The sequence below is a fragment of the Temnothorax longispinosus genome, chromosome 9 (genome assembly GCF_030848805.1).
Source record: "Temnothorax longispinosus isolate EJ_2023e chromosome 9, Tlon_JGU_v1, whole genome shotgun sequence".
Classification (NCBI taxonomy): Eukaryota; Metazoa; Arthropoda; class Insecta; order Hymenoptera; family Formicidae; genus Temnothorax; species Temnothorax longispinosus.
In genome coordinates, this window is record NC_092366.1 from 3,359,278 (window position 1) to 3,374,016 (window position 14,739).

At 38.9% G+C, this 14,739-nt stretch overlaps 1 protein-coding gene across 5 annotated transcripts in view; it reads right to left on the bottom strand.

Moving 5' to 3' along the window:
• The window catches only part of Trc (Serine/threonine-protein kinase tricornered), a 126,708-nt gene that overhangs the window by 28,879 nt on the left and 83,090 nt on the right, over positions 1-14,739 (bottom strand). The window contains exon 1 of one of the 5 annotated variants that reach the window (XM_071787345.1): positions 11,295-12,250. The exons of 3 other annotated variants lie outside the window; for them this stretch is intronic. The gene's annotated coding sequence lies outside the window, so the exon portion shown is untranslated. Of the gene's footprint in view, positions 1-11,284; positions 12,251-14,739 lie in introns of those variants that run through there. One more of the 5 variants, XM_071787346.1, reaches the window with a different exon arrangement.

The following is a 14,739-nucleotide window of genomic DNA, read 5'->3' on the forward strand; positions in this document are numbered from 1 at the left end:
CGATTTCGCGTCGCGTACGAGCTTTTACCGCATTTCTGATCTATTGTTTCGTTTCCGTCGCTCGTCGTTCTTGCTCGAGTTGTCAATCTTGGTCCGAGAATAAAAGACATCGAATAATACCGGTGCATTTTCGAGTAGCAAAGATATAGTAACGTGATTCCGCGGATATCGTTATATGTGACGGTGAGAGGATAATAAAATGCCATGATGTAAAATATTGCAAAAGATCGCGATCGCCATGAGGTTTTATGATTACTTTACGTCGCAACACACGTATCTAGGTTAATTAATGTCTATTGTTAAAATATCTTCGCGCTAAAGGCGAATCAGCGGCGCACTTAATCGGCGTTTCGTATCCGCCGTTACGTTCGTTACGCAACTGGCATGTTACACGTGATTATCGTTATTATCGCCGACATTATAATCCGCGATTACAATTAATAGAGTTATCAACTTGACTGCTAACGAGGCGAACTGCTTTAACGCGCGGCTGCTCTAACGCGCTTAATCCCGCTCGCGAGATACCAGAGCTCGAGCGCATTAATTAGCTTTCCGTCCTCTTACGCCGATAAATCGAACTCGCGCTGTTTGCCGGGAGACGGAACATTCCTTTTGTTTTTTGCCAACGCGCGCGACCGGCCCCCAGTTTTCACTTTCCCCTCGACTTTTAGCCTCGATATGGAGGACGAGGAGACGAGAGGCGAGATGGCCATTATAATGGACGTTTATCGTTAAAAGCGATTTCCATTAACTGCACAGCTCGAAGCGGCGACCGACCGGAGCGGCCAACCCGTTGGGAAAAGTGAGCGTCTATTGAAAACTTTCGTTCGCTTTTGCATGTTTTTTGCGCAAATCTCGTCGCTCATACCAATGACGGCTATCAAATATGTCCTTTCAAATATTCTCTCTTTCGGTATTTTAGATAAAAATGTGATAAAACGCAAGTGATCATAAATAATGTGTACTTTGTAAATTCTTCTTGTGTTTTCAAGGGAAACACATTGGGTAATATTGTTGATATAAGTTTGGAAAAAATATAAATAGCGCACATTTTGTAGGAAAAAATCTTGGAAATTTTAACTGGAGAAATATTTCGAATTTAGATACTCTCTGTTTAATTTTTCTTGATTATAATATTCAATTTTAAATATTATTCGAAGAATTTTTAATTGTATCTTACAATTAATAAAGAATCACAATTATAATTTTTTAAATTTTACGTTGCAATATTAATTATATTAAATCATAATTGTTTTGACTGTAATTATAAGTTTATTATTTTATTTATTAATTTTGTATAATAAAAAATTTATTTAATTTGTAAAATTTCTCTCCTACATTTTTGTTTCGGAATATTCAGATATTTAATGACTTTATTAACTACTTTACTAATTAATTTACAATGCGCTTAAAATTCATAAATAAAGAATAAAATATAAAACATCATAATAATGAAATAATAAAATTGAAGATAAGTGTGCCTCAATAAATACATTATAAATATTTAATGGCAACGACAGTTTGATCAATTTTATAAGGATAGCAATCATGAATATACAATTGTACAATCTCAATATTTATATAATCATCACGTGATTGTGAATATGTGTAATATATACCTCTCTTCGTAAGTCACCACTCTGTTATTAAAATTAACCATTAGTATTGTTCTATTTCCATAATTTTATTATTCATATATGAGAATGCAACAAACAATAAACTTCAGGACTCAATATATAAAATATGCAATATCTCGTAATAAACCGTCATGCAAAATGTCAAAAATCCATTCGCAGGTTTTACCGCGGGTCCATCTCGGAAAAACATTCGCGAATGCCAGATTCAATGCGGAGTATGACGTAAAACGGAATAAAAGTTGACTTACGTAACGGTATGTATACTCGTCGGATTACTTTTCTCTAGCAAGAAAGCCGAAGGTCACGATCGATCTTCAAGCCCTGTTCGGATCGGAATAGGTCTTGGCATTCGCTCTTGTTTGACTTTCTCACGGATCGCAGGATCCGCGTTCGAGATATCGCGAGAGAAGATGGATGGAAAGTGCGAGAGATGGAAGATGAGGTAAAGGCGAATCTGCACGGTTCACTTTTGATGATGATTTCGAGTGAAATATTCAAAGCGTCCAAGAAGTGAACATATGTTTCTGTAAAAATAATCATCCGTGTTAAAAAAAAAATAAAAGTTCAAAATATACTTGACTTTCGTTTTCGATAAATATTAAGCATGATATATCCGAAATAGAACACATAAACGTTTCAATCTGAAGTATTTGCATGAATGTTAAATCAAGAATGACATGGAATGATTTATATTTATAATTAGATTATGCTATTGGATTATTTTTTGGTAAATTCTAAAAACAAATTTCATAGATAATTGTAGTGACATCTATCAATCAAAACTCATCCAACATTTTTTGGAAGAATACAATTTTTATTCCTATTTTTTAAATCTTTTAATTTAAGAAATTTATATTCACTGCCCGTATATATGGTAGGTATTTAACATATTTCACATTTTTATGATTAGCTCTCCTCTTAAAATTCAATTTGATATAATCTTTATTTATTACTCATGAGAAATACAAAATCTAAAATCTCACTGAAAACAAATTAAAATCGTTATTAAACAAAAATTGACTAAACCGAGAACTTTGTTTCTCATTTTGTTCTTTCGAAAAATTCAAACATTTCGAAACTGCACTTGATTGTAACACTGTTTGATTAAGTTCTTGATACTGTTTCAACCTGTATAGAAACTCGGATTTGCCATTGGCATTTAATCAGGAAGTCCATTCACGGTCGTAATCGAGAGTGAATCGTGTATATTCGCCTTGAGAATTCGCGAAAGAGATGTTCTTGCTCGCTTGGTGGTCTCTTATTCGTGAGCGATTTCTCATCCTTCGCAGGAGATGTTGGTGCACGGCATTCTTCGCGGAAAGATTTTACAACCGACATCTTACCTAACTACCTCCAAACAGGGCTGTTCGATCCGAACGAAACGCGTTTTAGTTTGCGAAAAAAAAGCATCACAAAGCATCGAAAAATTATATAGAAAGAATTAAAAACAGTGAAACCAGATCACTAAATTTGAATTTTTTTATAACGTATATATTAACTAACAATAAGATTTAATTATTTTTTAAAACTAGAATTTTTTATAAATTGTAAAATAAAAATGTTATTTAATTAACCTTAATTTAGCAATTGAAAACTAGCTATTCCTCATATTTCAGATTTGTATATCTTTTCTTCCAAGATTTTCATAAAAAAATATTAGCACGACAAATAATATCGAATGATATAGTGTTTATAAATCTATCATATTAAGCGATGGGAAAGTTCCACTGTTTTCTCTATTGCGCGTCTGATAATTATTGATTGTTCTCATATCACAAAGCGTGATAGATGTTGAGTCAGTTGAGCGATCGTGGCGTTTTCAGTTTGATCAGCGAGGTGCTATCGATTCCACGTTAGCCAATGAATAATTTCTCGCCTTTAATTTCTACGGCAGGTCGACGACCCGAGTGCATCCGGCATTCGTCGCGAATCAAGTTACAAGTTAGATTACGGAAACCATTTGTATATCGATAGTGTACGAAACATATTACATGTTCTATGGTTTCGCGATATATCGAACGGCGGTGTGGTGACTTTTGATCTCGAGCGCGCGAAATAATTGAAAAAGTTTCTTGGACGCTAATAAAATCGATAGGTGCAGCAAGCGGAGGCAAAGCGTTCTATTCGATAAATGGCCTTTGTCTTTTGTGGAAACTAGGACTATGATAGAGTTTCTAATATCGAGAGCTTTTGGCCGAGCTCCAAAAGCTGCGGACAAACGGGATAGGTGTCGACGTTTCGATAGCCGTTTCGATAAGACGATTCACAGTTTGGAACAATAACTGAAAACTATTTTTAACTGCACTGTTATTAAAATTGTGATTGTCATTGTATCTAAATTAAAAATTAAAATAAATGATCATCGCGCTGTAAAAATACGACTTGAATTGATAAAATTGTGTAAATAGATGTATATAAATAGTTCAATTTGTAATACACCAGTCACGAAATTCCGCCAGCAATAACCTGTCTTCGCTCATTTTATCGTCGACGATATAATTTATGCTTTGAGAAACTGCAGAAGAAAAAAGGAGCGAAGTACATCGTCGGCAGGATGTTAATTGTGGACCAAAATTCTTACTGGATGGATGTTTGCAGTGTGGCGTACATACGAGCTTCAAATATCACGAATTCCTACCACATCACTCTGTTTAACGCGAGGTTTAACGTTTATACATTTCTTTTTTTCACGACAATTATATTATCATAACTCGATATTGTTAAATAACCGGAGTTCGTCCGTAAAAAGAAATGCGAAGTTCATTCTAGAAAACAAAATGTATTTTTCTCTACAGCGGACAATTTTATGTATAATAAGGAACTAACAACCGGCAAACAAGAAATGAGTATAAAGAACAAATGAGTTTATAACTTTAACGAAGATTTTTTACCGCGCCAAAATTGGACTTTAATGAAAACGTTGCAGCGTCATAATTACAAAGCAGTTTTCTGTGAACTCGCAACACATACTCTTAATTTATTTTTTAATGCTCTGTCATCCCTTCTGAGTAATATATTGATTCTCTCTCTCTCTTTAAAAAATCTGAATGTACGTATGTAAGAAACTTACTTTATATATTTGCAATAATAACAAAATAATATAATAGATATAAGTGTAGATATTAAAAAAATAACAAAATATATACACATATAGTAAAGAATAATATTTAAGATATAGAACACAAGATTCTCTAAAAATGGGTCATAACGTAACTTTCTCGAAGTTCTTAGAGAAAAGAACGACTTACTCGCGCAATCGTGATCGATGGCCCGTTACATAACGTTCAATTTGACGGAACAGCTTTTGACATCGTATCCCGCCGTGTCAACGTCAAAATAGAAGCTAACTGTTTGTTTGGATTTTGTAATATCCTAGTACGCGCACTCAACATAAGGTGTCGAGAATACCATATTAAAGTGAACTGTTGTGTAACGTTTGCTTATACTTGAAAAGACAGACTTTAATTTTGATTTGCGCAACATGCGCCACGAAATAAGTGAAACTTTACGAGCGTTTAATGAAGGCAGTTACGCACACGTGATGCATATATACATAACATATGATACTTTTAAATTTCTGTGCGTCATATCCCAAAAATAAAAGTTCAAAAAAAATATATAAGGAAGTTTTATTTGAATAGAAGCAAATTAACGGCTTTGTTATGATTAAGAATGTCATTTGTTTTAATACCATAAATGTGATAGAACGATAGGAGAGGTATGATATAATAAGAGGTTAAAGAATATATAATCTACATGAAGATTAATAGGCCGGCACGCAAGTGGAAGCTATTAACAAATAGATCAAAGCGATATCTATTCGGAAACTTTCTCGCAGCTCGCGCATCGAACCAATTTGTACGTGAGGTCAGTGTATTTTTAGACGGAATCGTTTCGGGGAACAGTCGTATCGAACTCGGTGATGTCCGACTAACGATCAGTCGTTCGCGCTTTTACGCCCATTGCGTGTAAATCAATGAAGAACCTGTTTACATGCTTTTTACATGTTTCTGAGGCGCAAGTCTGCGGTGTTGAAGCAACTACATTCCATACTATTCTTCTTCCGACAAATAAAGATCAACGAAAGAAAGTCGAGCAAACAGAAATAAAAGTTATAAAGATAGCAATCTAATTTAATATTATTCAATGTAAAAAACTCGATAATAAATGAAACACTAATTAAATCATGTATATATTCCTTTTCTATACTGTATTCATAGATTATCGTTGATCTAATTTCCTGTCTCTGGCTCTTTTATCATGTTTTTGTCGAATATCAATCTCTTTGTCAAATAAAAAAAGTACATTCTCAACTGTCGTAAGAAAAGTACAAGCATGCGTAGAGTTTAATAAAGGAAGTTGGTTCTAAATCATTTTCTCCGGTCATATTTTCTTTTCTTCTCAATAATGATGAAATTCCTCGGATAAATAACTTCGACGCGGAATGATCACTGCGCTTTGCCAAGAAATTTACGAGCATCGGGGGACAAGGTTCCATTTCTATCTGCGATGAACACGCCGGTCAATTTGTAGCTTTTGGGCCACTCGCCTTAAAACTCACGGTATTTCCATTAAACGAAGTTATTCCCATCGAGAAATTGCATTGCGCGCTGTTGGCGCACGAACTTCAATACCGACCGTCTTGGAAAATATTTTCACGGAGATCATCGCGCGGTAGAATTTCGCGATATATAGAAATAGCCTAGTGATCGAAAATTCCCATCTTATTCGCATTAGAACTTCTTTTTTTTTAATATCTGAGAACACAACATATCAATTTGTACTGGCTCTCTATTCCAAAATAATCTCTGACGATCTTTACGATCTATATATTTCGGTTATATACGCATGCTAATATTTTACGAAACGTTTATTTGATTTATTGGTCCATCATTTTCATGTGATACTTTATGTATGAGGCATTTATATATACTTTGAGACCGAAGATCAAGTCCATAATTTGTATGATCCACTCTAAGTATGCAAGACCTGATCCAAAGTAAATCTTGAAATTATAGGCTTGATTCGCTCTAATTCTCTCAAAACGCTTTATATTCAATCTGTCAGACTCAAAATTATACGTGCAAAAAAAGGCTATGAATATTTTATCGTTGAAGTAATGGAGCTCTACACTGTGAAAAAATTAATAGCTCTATAGAAAATCAATAAGATTATTCTTTCTAATAAAAAACAGAGCAAATTTAAGAATTATCTTGCTCTGCATTGTTTTATATATTATTTACATAATACAGATTAATGAAATTATTTTTTGAAGGATAGAATATTCCAATATTTCCGTTTTCGACATAAATAATATAATTGTTACGTCCAACTGTCAGCTTTCCGATAAATATCATGAATTATAATTTTGTATATGCAAGGAAAATTGATCCCCCCCTTCTATAACGCTGCATCCTATCTCTCTCATCCCTGTCACACGTTTACATTCTTCGCGCCCCTTTCGTACGATGGTAGTATCCAGGAATGAAGCCTGTCAGGGGGAACCGTTGTTCTAGACAATCTAGACATCCGTCTATGCACGCACACCGAAAAAGCCGATCTACTCCCGGCGAAAATGGAAGTAGCACCCACGCCACGTTACTTGCAGGCGAGTAGCCCGACAGCGGCGTTATCGATATCCCTGTCTTTTATACCGTCACGACGACATCTCCCCGATAGCGATATCGCTACACGGTAACTTCCGGCAGGAAGACAGGCACAATTCTGTATTTGGGTCAAACGTAACCTGCGTGCGTGGAGAAAAACATCGGAGCGCTCGTACGGGAGATGGGATTCGAGCAGATCCCCTGCCGTCATTCTCCCTTTTTTCGGGATCAGAATTGTTATTTAGGTCGAGATACTTGGGGGAATGTGTATCGAGGGTGCGGGAGAAAAATTCCTATCGAATGTAAAAAAAAAATCCGGATCAGTATTTGCAATGATTTGAAGATGTATTATTAATAAAGGATAGATTAAAGAAATTGGAGTAAATCCTGTTTGTTGGTTTTTATAGATATTTAATTTGTTACTGGTTTATTTGTTTCTTACGGAAAAATAATATTTTTTTCAATACTTAACTTTAAGATTCGAAATAAAGAGCTTACATTTTTTATATAATACAAAATAATACGAATAAATTCAAAAAATAAATTCAAAAAAATTGTTTCAAATAATAATTGAATATATATAATATCCTATAAATGCCAAAGTAGATATATCAATGATTGCAAAGATGATCGCACAGACTCGGCATTCATGTTCTTTTAAATTAAGAAATGTAAATAAAAAATAAGCTTTGACTTTCGCTATCCTGCTCTATCTATATCAAATACGAATTATATTTTTATTATTATATTTTCGTTTATTTTCATATTACGTTAACTTAGTTTCATTATGAGCTAGCTTCTATTTCTTTTTCTACAAACATTTCTTGCGCTATCATTCACAAGTAGTGTTGTATATGGGTGTATATAAAGCGTGTAAATGTATGAGAGTATCCACATAGGGTATTAAGCTCGGGTCCGTGGGTTCGTTAAGCCCAAATGACCATGCGGATCAGTTATCCCTGCGGGAGATAGTCGTGCTATCGATATACCTTGAATTGGTAGCGACATCAAGCGTGAATCGCATGATCCCAAAGTTGTATTGACGAAACTGTCTTGTTTCTAACAACGTAACGTCAAGCTCTTGTACGTCACGATCGATATTACGAATTCCACGAGCAGATTGTGAAGCTCGTGATGAAAGAAAGGTGATCACAATGGCCGTCACGAGTTTCTGTGCCACGGATACTCGGACTCTGAGTCACTCGACTACTCGCTCGCTCGCTCGCTCGACCGCTCGCATTGTGATCTTTCACCTAGCAACGCACTGGTTCCCAAACTGGACGCTACAAAAATATCGAGTAAAAAGAAAAAAAAATTTATATACATTTTCCGGTTGAAAATTAGATATAATTTCAACAATGTATAAGATAAATATAAAAGAAAATCTCTTATACCTCTCCAGTATAAAAACAGAAAAATAATTTTAATTAATTAATTACTAAACAGAAAAAAAATTTTAATTAAGTAAAAATATCTAATTCTAAATAAATATGTGATTATATTAAGTAAATATGTCATTAGTACTATATCAAATAAATATTTTTTTGAATCTAAAAAATTTTTTTTCAGTGTATCTGAGAAAGTTCGATTATAATAAATAAGATCTTACCTCATACATCAGAATCATTGTACGTATGTCTATAATAAAATTCGATGTATAATTAAGTTTGGCAACGATACTAAAAAAAAAAGAAGTCGAACAGTTTGGGAACCTCTGTGGTAACGGCTTTAAAATCTCGAGGTAGCAATTCCCGCCGACTGGCACAGAGGAAAGGAACGAGGTACCGCCGATCGAGGATAATGCCCGCTTCGCAGTCATCGAGTGCGTGACCCGCGTTTCGCAACGGTTGACGCCGCGATTCATCATCCAGGAACTAATAAAGTTCCAAGCGTAAAGTTTCAATGAGATCCGCAAAATTTCCAGAAATATTCATTAATTTGTGTAGATATGTTACGTAAAGCAGAAAGAAACGTATTCTCGTGAATTCTCTCTGTGTCCTGATTAACGTATGATATATGTATATCAAGTCCGTATCTGACAATATTTTCAGTAATCCTTTACTTATAATATAAAAATTGTCAGGATTAAAAATTCAAATGGAAAGAATTAGCATCTGTTTACGGCGAGTCACAAAGAAATTTTAAGCCCGGAAAGATATACACTGCGGCCCTGCACATCGCATTTTTCTTCGCGGCGATTACATAGTTGCGAAGAATGCGCGGCGTTCGTTCGGAAATCGCTCTGTTGGGAAAGCGCGTACCGCGAGGGAGCGAAACCGATGTCGTCCGGGGGAGAAATCAGAACACGTGATGATCGCGAGTACATATACGTATTTCGCAAATCGACGAAAGCGTACGAGATCTTGGCGCGCGGCCGAGATAAACAGGCTATTTGACGATTTAATCGTGGAAATTCATATTTTGAGACCGATTTAGAATACACGTTTTTTTTACACCGACACGATTCCGGTCTACATTATTTTTTCTGCGATGGGAAACGAAAAATCTATTCGACATCATACAGCTCGCATCGCACTGCGTTTGCCAAGCGAAAGTTTCTCATCCCTCGCGTGAGATTTTGGTCGATCAAATCATTCGATCGATCAACTTCTGATCTCTCTAAATAGGGCAGTTGAACATAAAAAGTGCAAGTTTCCTGTCTAGTTGTAGAATAATTTTTAGAATAAATTTATTTGCTTGTTCACGTTTATATATAAAAAAAAATTATCATTACTACCAGCAATAACGAGTCATCGCTAATTATATTAAGCCATATACCGCGAAGGAGACACATACTTCGCGAGATTTATCGTCGCGCTTCGTTCATTGGAATGTAGTTCGCATAACGGAGCAACATATACGCACGCGTTTGCGGTATATCTACGGATTTGATCTACCTTCAAGGCTTTACGTACGGCAACGTGCGCGTTGCCGTCTCTGAATATTTACACAATGGTCAGGGAGAAACACACACACACACACACACCACACAACTTCTCTCGCTCATTTAAAATTTTGACGAATGACGTTAGCATCATCAAGGCACTTCTTTTCTATCTTGCCACAAGCGGAATATCTTACGTCACTCGGGATCGAGCCGTTATATGCGTCGTTATGCAGAACCGAGACGCATAATGCACGCCAGGGGCATCAGCATTTCCACGTGCACGCGCGATAAGGTCGTCGGTGGAAATTGATTTCGCGAAACGAGCCGCACTTTTCTATAAATGGGCGTGGGAACAAGTGGCGGTAATATCGGTACGATTATTGTACAATTCGCGCTAATCAAACCAGGAATTCTGACGAGAAACGAAGTTAATTAAGAGCTCTGATAAGAACGAGCCGAAAGAAATTAAGGATCTTACGGTAACGGTGTATGGTGTATATTATTATAAGTACTAACTGTGTTATATTATCTGTGAAGAGAGCTACGCGACAATAGGTTATTAATAAATTAGCGACCTAAATAGTAAATCGTGCGAACGACTTGAAAAGAAACGGGATTAGTACTTTTAAATTTTAATTTAAGAGATTGGGGTTAGGAATGTGCCATTTAAAAAGTAGCATTAATATCATTCACAGTACTATGAATACGGTAAACGTTATCAATGATGAAAATTAATTGGGAACGAAAGCCAAAAAAGCGGTAAATAATAATTTCAAAATTATTCGGGAAAGTAGGTATCGCATCCAGTAACGGTTATTCGATTGAAGCAATTTATAATCTATTATAAATTCATTTTAGGGGGGACTTAAGCGATTTGTTTCCAAGATATATTCAATGTCAAAATGTCTCTCGCACAAATGAGATATTTACACAAATGAGTATACGCGCGTCAGGTATAATAAAGCGTCGTGTTCACGAAGATCGATATTCAGTGAACCAAAATAGAATCCGTTCGGGGGTAACATCCAACGCGAAAACGCATTTTCCCACCTCGCAGGCGAAGCCTCGACATTTCAGCGGTCGCCTCTAATTAATGCCGTTAAAGCGCGCGCGGTATTTACCGCGCGCGGCGGCGGCGGAAGAGAGGAACTTGCCTTGCGTTACCTTCGTTATCGCTCGCGGGGTGATCTCACGACGAGGCGCATCTCATATCCGGTTCAGCGGCAGCGCGGTCAGACGCTCGAGCTCGGCGCGACAGAGGTATCCAATTTTAGCGCTTCTCGCGGCGCGGTGCAGTCGGCGGCAGTCGGTGTCAGACGGCGCGAATAACTCGGCGATGCGGCACTGTCCTCGAGCTGTCTCTCGAAGCTGCCCGTCGAGGATGCACGCGCTCCAGAAGACGTCCCGTCGATCTCTCTCTCTCTCTCTTTCTCCTTCCTCCTTCTCCTCTCACATACACGCGCGCGCGCGTATATATATATATACACACACACACACACCACCCACCGCGCACGTTTCCTTCCTTCGGTTCGATACCGAAAGTCACCTCATCTCTCGCGAACCTCGCCAATCGAGGACGAGCCCAGAGAGGATTTTATCGCGACAGGTGCTCGTCGTGCGAACGCGAGTGATTGGACGCGCGAGACGAGCCGCGCGCGAGTGCCAAGCGGCGACTACTCCGATTTCTTCTTCGGCACAGGACGCAGGGCGAAGAGGGGAGATTCATCCCCGAGGGATGACGAAAAGGCCCGAAAGCGCGATGGACTCTCGTCACCTGATCGTGACCGCGTCTCTGTCCCTCTTCCACCTCTTCTTCTTCTCTCTCTCTCTATCTTTCTCCACTCCGTCTCTCGCTCCGCTACCCTCGACCGCGAGTAGGTCACGTTCTCTGGAAGCTTCCGCGCACGGTCACGTGTCGCGATCGCGGATCCAACGGTCTCGCGATCGTCGAACTCCGAACGTGTGTGTTCTCCAAGTATACGTACGATCCGATTTGTTTCGGAGCGTCTCGATCAAGGGGAACGAAGAGTGGAGAACCTCCCGAGCGCGGGGAGCGTGGGATCGCGGATAACGGAACTTATATACTCGCGGGGCGACGTGACGCGACAGGGTGCACGGTTCTCGGCCGTCTGAGCGCGCGCCGATGCGGAACCCGGTCTCTCGGCGAGCGACCCTCTCGCGGCCGCTTCCGCCGGCGCCGACGCGCGGTCGCCAATCGCTCCGCGGTCTTGTTCCCCACTGTCCTCGGTCACGGTCCAATGGTGGAGCGCGGACGAGCGGACACCTATGCGGCGCGCGCGATGGCGCGAGGTCCGATAAAACGCATCCAGGCGGTCCGCGTCGAGAACCGAGCCGCGCCGGAGGCTTTCTTTCTTCCGTCAAGGCGAGTTCCCTCTCGCGAGTTCTCCCCTCCCCCCCCACCCCCGCCCCTCCTCCACCACCATTTCTCTTTATCTCTTTCTTTCTTTCTGGGCTGGGGCCACGAGATTTGAAAGTAAGCGCGCGGATCCGGCACACGGCCGGCCGCTGCCGCGGCGCAGTGGTCGAGGCGTGATTTATCGCGGGGAGCCGAACGCGCGGGGGTATCATGCCGCGCGAACGCGCGCCCGTTAACGAATCGCGAAGGGGGTCAAACGTGAAGGGCCCGCTCCGATCGCGCTTTCTAAAAATTAGCGACTCCGATGGCGAGCGGGTGTGCCGAGGGAATTCATCGATCAGTATACTGTACAGTCGTCTGCGGTGCGAGACATTGGCCGCGATAAATAAATGCAGGCAGATAGATAGATAAATGTATTTCGAGCTGCAGAGACAACGGGTATTAATTGGAAAATTATATTGCACTGCAATAAACTTACATTTCATATACATTTCTGTATCCACGTGCAAAAGAGAAAAACCTGAGAGATACCACTTTATTTTTTGATGATTGCCTAAAAATTCGTTTTTTATGCGACAGCAACTTTAAGAAAGAGTTATGTGATATTGCATTTGACTCGATTTTTTAGAGGAAATAAAAATTTTATTGTGTTTTGATAAAGAATAAATATAGTTAAGTAACATGTAAAAATAACATGATACCAAAATGGTGTCGAAGACAAAGTTGCTTAAGCGTATAATACAGTGGCAGTCAATGTATTAACGTTATTGTGCCGAGGAACGATAACGGCTGTCGTGAAAAGAAGAGGCAGTTTTTTATCTACTTGCTCGAGCAGGGTGAAAAAAGATTGCGGCGTTCTTATCTCGCCGACCGCGACCATGCGGCCAACACGGTGCGTCGTACGCGGCGCATTTTGGTAAACGCGCGAAGTGCGTTTCCCGGTAGAAAATTGATAAATCTCTTATCACACAAAGCAAATTCGACTTCCGTCATTGTCGAATAGGATATAGATAAAAATAGCTCGTGCAAAATCGAGCGAGATTAATTTATCTCAACATATGTTCGAGTAACGCAGCAGTACATATGTTTCCTTTTTACACTAACAAAGACAATTATAGAACTGCAAATTGATAATTCGTTCCCAGAAACGTGAAGAGTGAGAAAATACAATAGATATGTATTTTTATCACTAACCTACATTTGATAAACAAGTCAACATTCTTTCTTGGAAGTCATTCAAATGAGTAAAAGAGTATTCCCTTCAGAGAATTGTAAAAATAAGAATCCACTGTCGCGGTTCAACTTCTCCAAGTTCTTCGATTCTCGATAATTTCTTAATTAAGTATCTCTATTGAAAAAACGTCAAACATATTTATCGAAAGACATAGATCTACAAAGATTACGTAACAAGGTGAGACGTTCTCCAACGATAACTCCAATATTTGTTACAAAATCGGCCGGAGTAATTTCTTATGTATTTAATATATAACATATAATATTTAGTATTGTATAATATCTGTTATACGATCGTTGAGAAACCAATATCGTTACATCGTTCCGAAACGCATCGATGTATATATGTGTGTTCACCCCAAATCACTTTGATCATCATTGCCGTTAATGACCGCTATACCTTTCCCGGGTCGTCGTGTATACACCGTTTGAGAGCGCGGGTTGGCCCGTGCGTGCGCTATATACGCGTACACGTGAGAATATTGATTCCACCGCGTCAGCTGCTTGCTTGTCCGCTTGCTTGCCTGCTTGCTTGCGCTCGTCGTGGCTTGGTTAGTCTACCGCATTCTAACCCACATTCACGTGCACCGCCACGCGGCCGCGCACAAGTTACTGACTAGGATATCCCCATTCCGAGCGCCCGGTGTTTTCCACTGTATCGGATTTGCTGAAGAGACGGATATCGATACCCGATGAACGGAATTGCAACTTAAACATCCGTAATCGCGACTTAAGCCTTTCGGACACGAGCTTCTGTCTGCCATCGAGGAAATTATATTTTAATTCGAAGTTAAATCTCTCTCTCTCTTTCTCTTTTGAATTTTCCTTTGTACTGAAATTCCACAGTGTAAAGAAATTATTGCGTTGGGACAATATAGAATTGTCTGAATAACTTAAACAGGCAGAAGAATGAAATGAATAATCTGAAATGTTCGTACGAATTTTATGTTGATTAGAACGACCTAGGAACTCTTGTGGAAAGCGTGGTTCTTTTTGAAA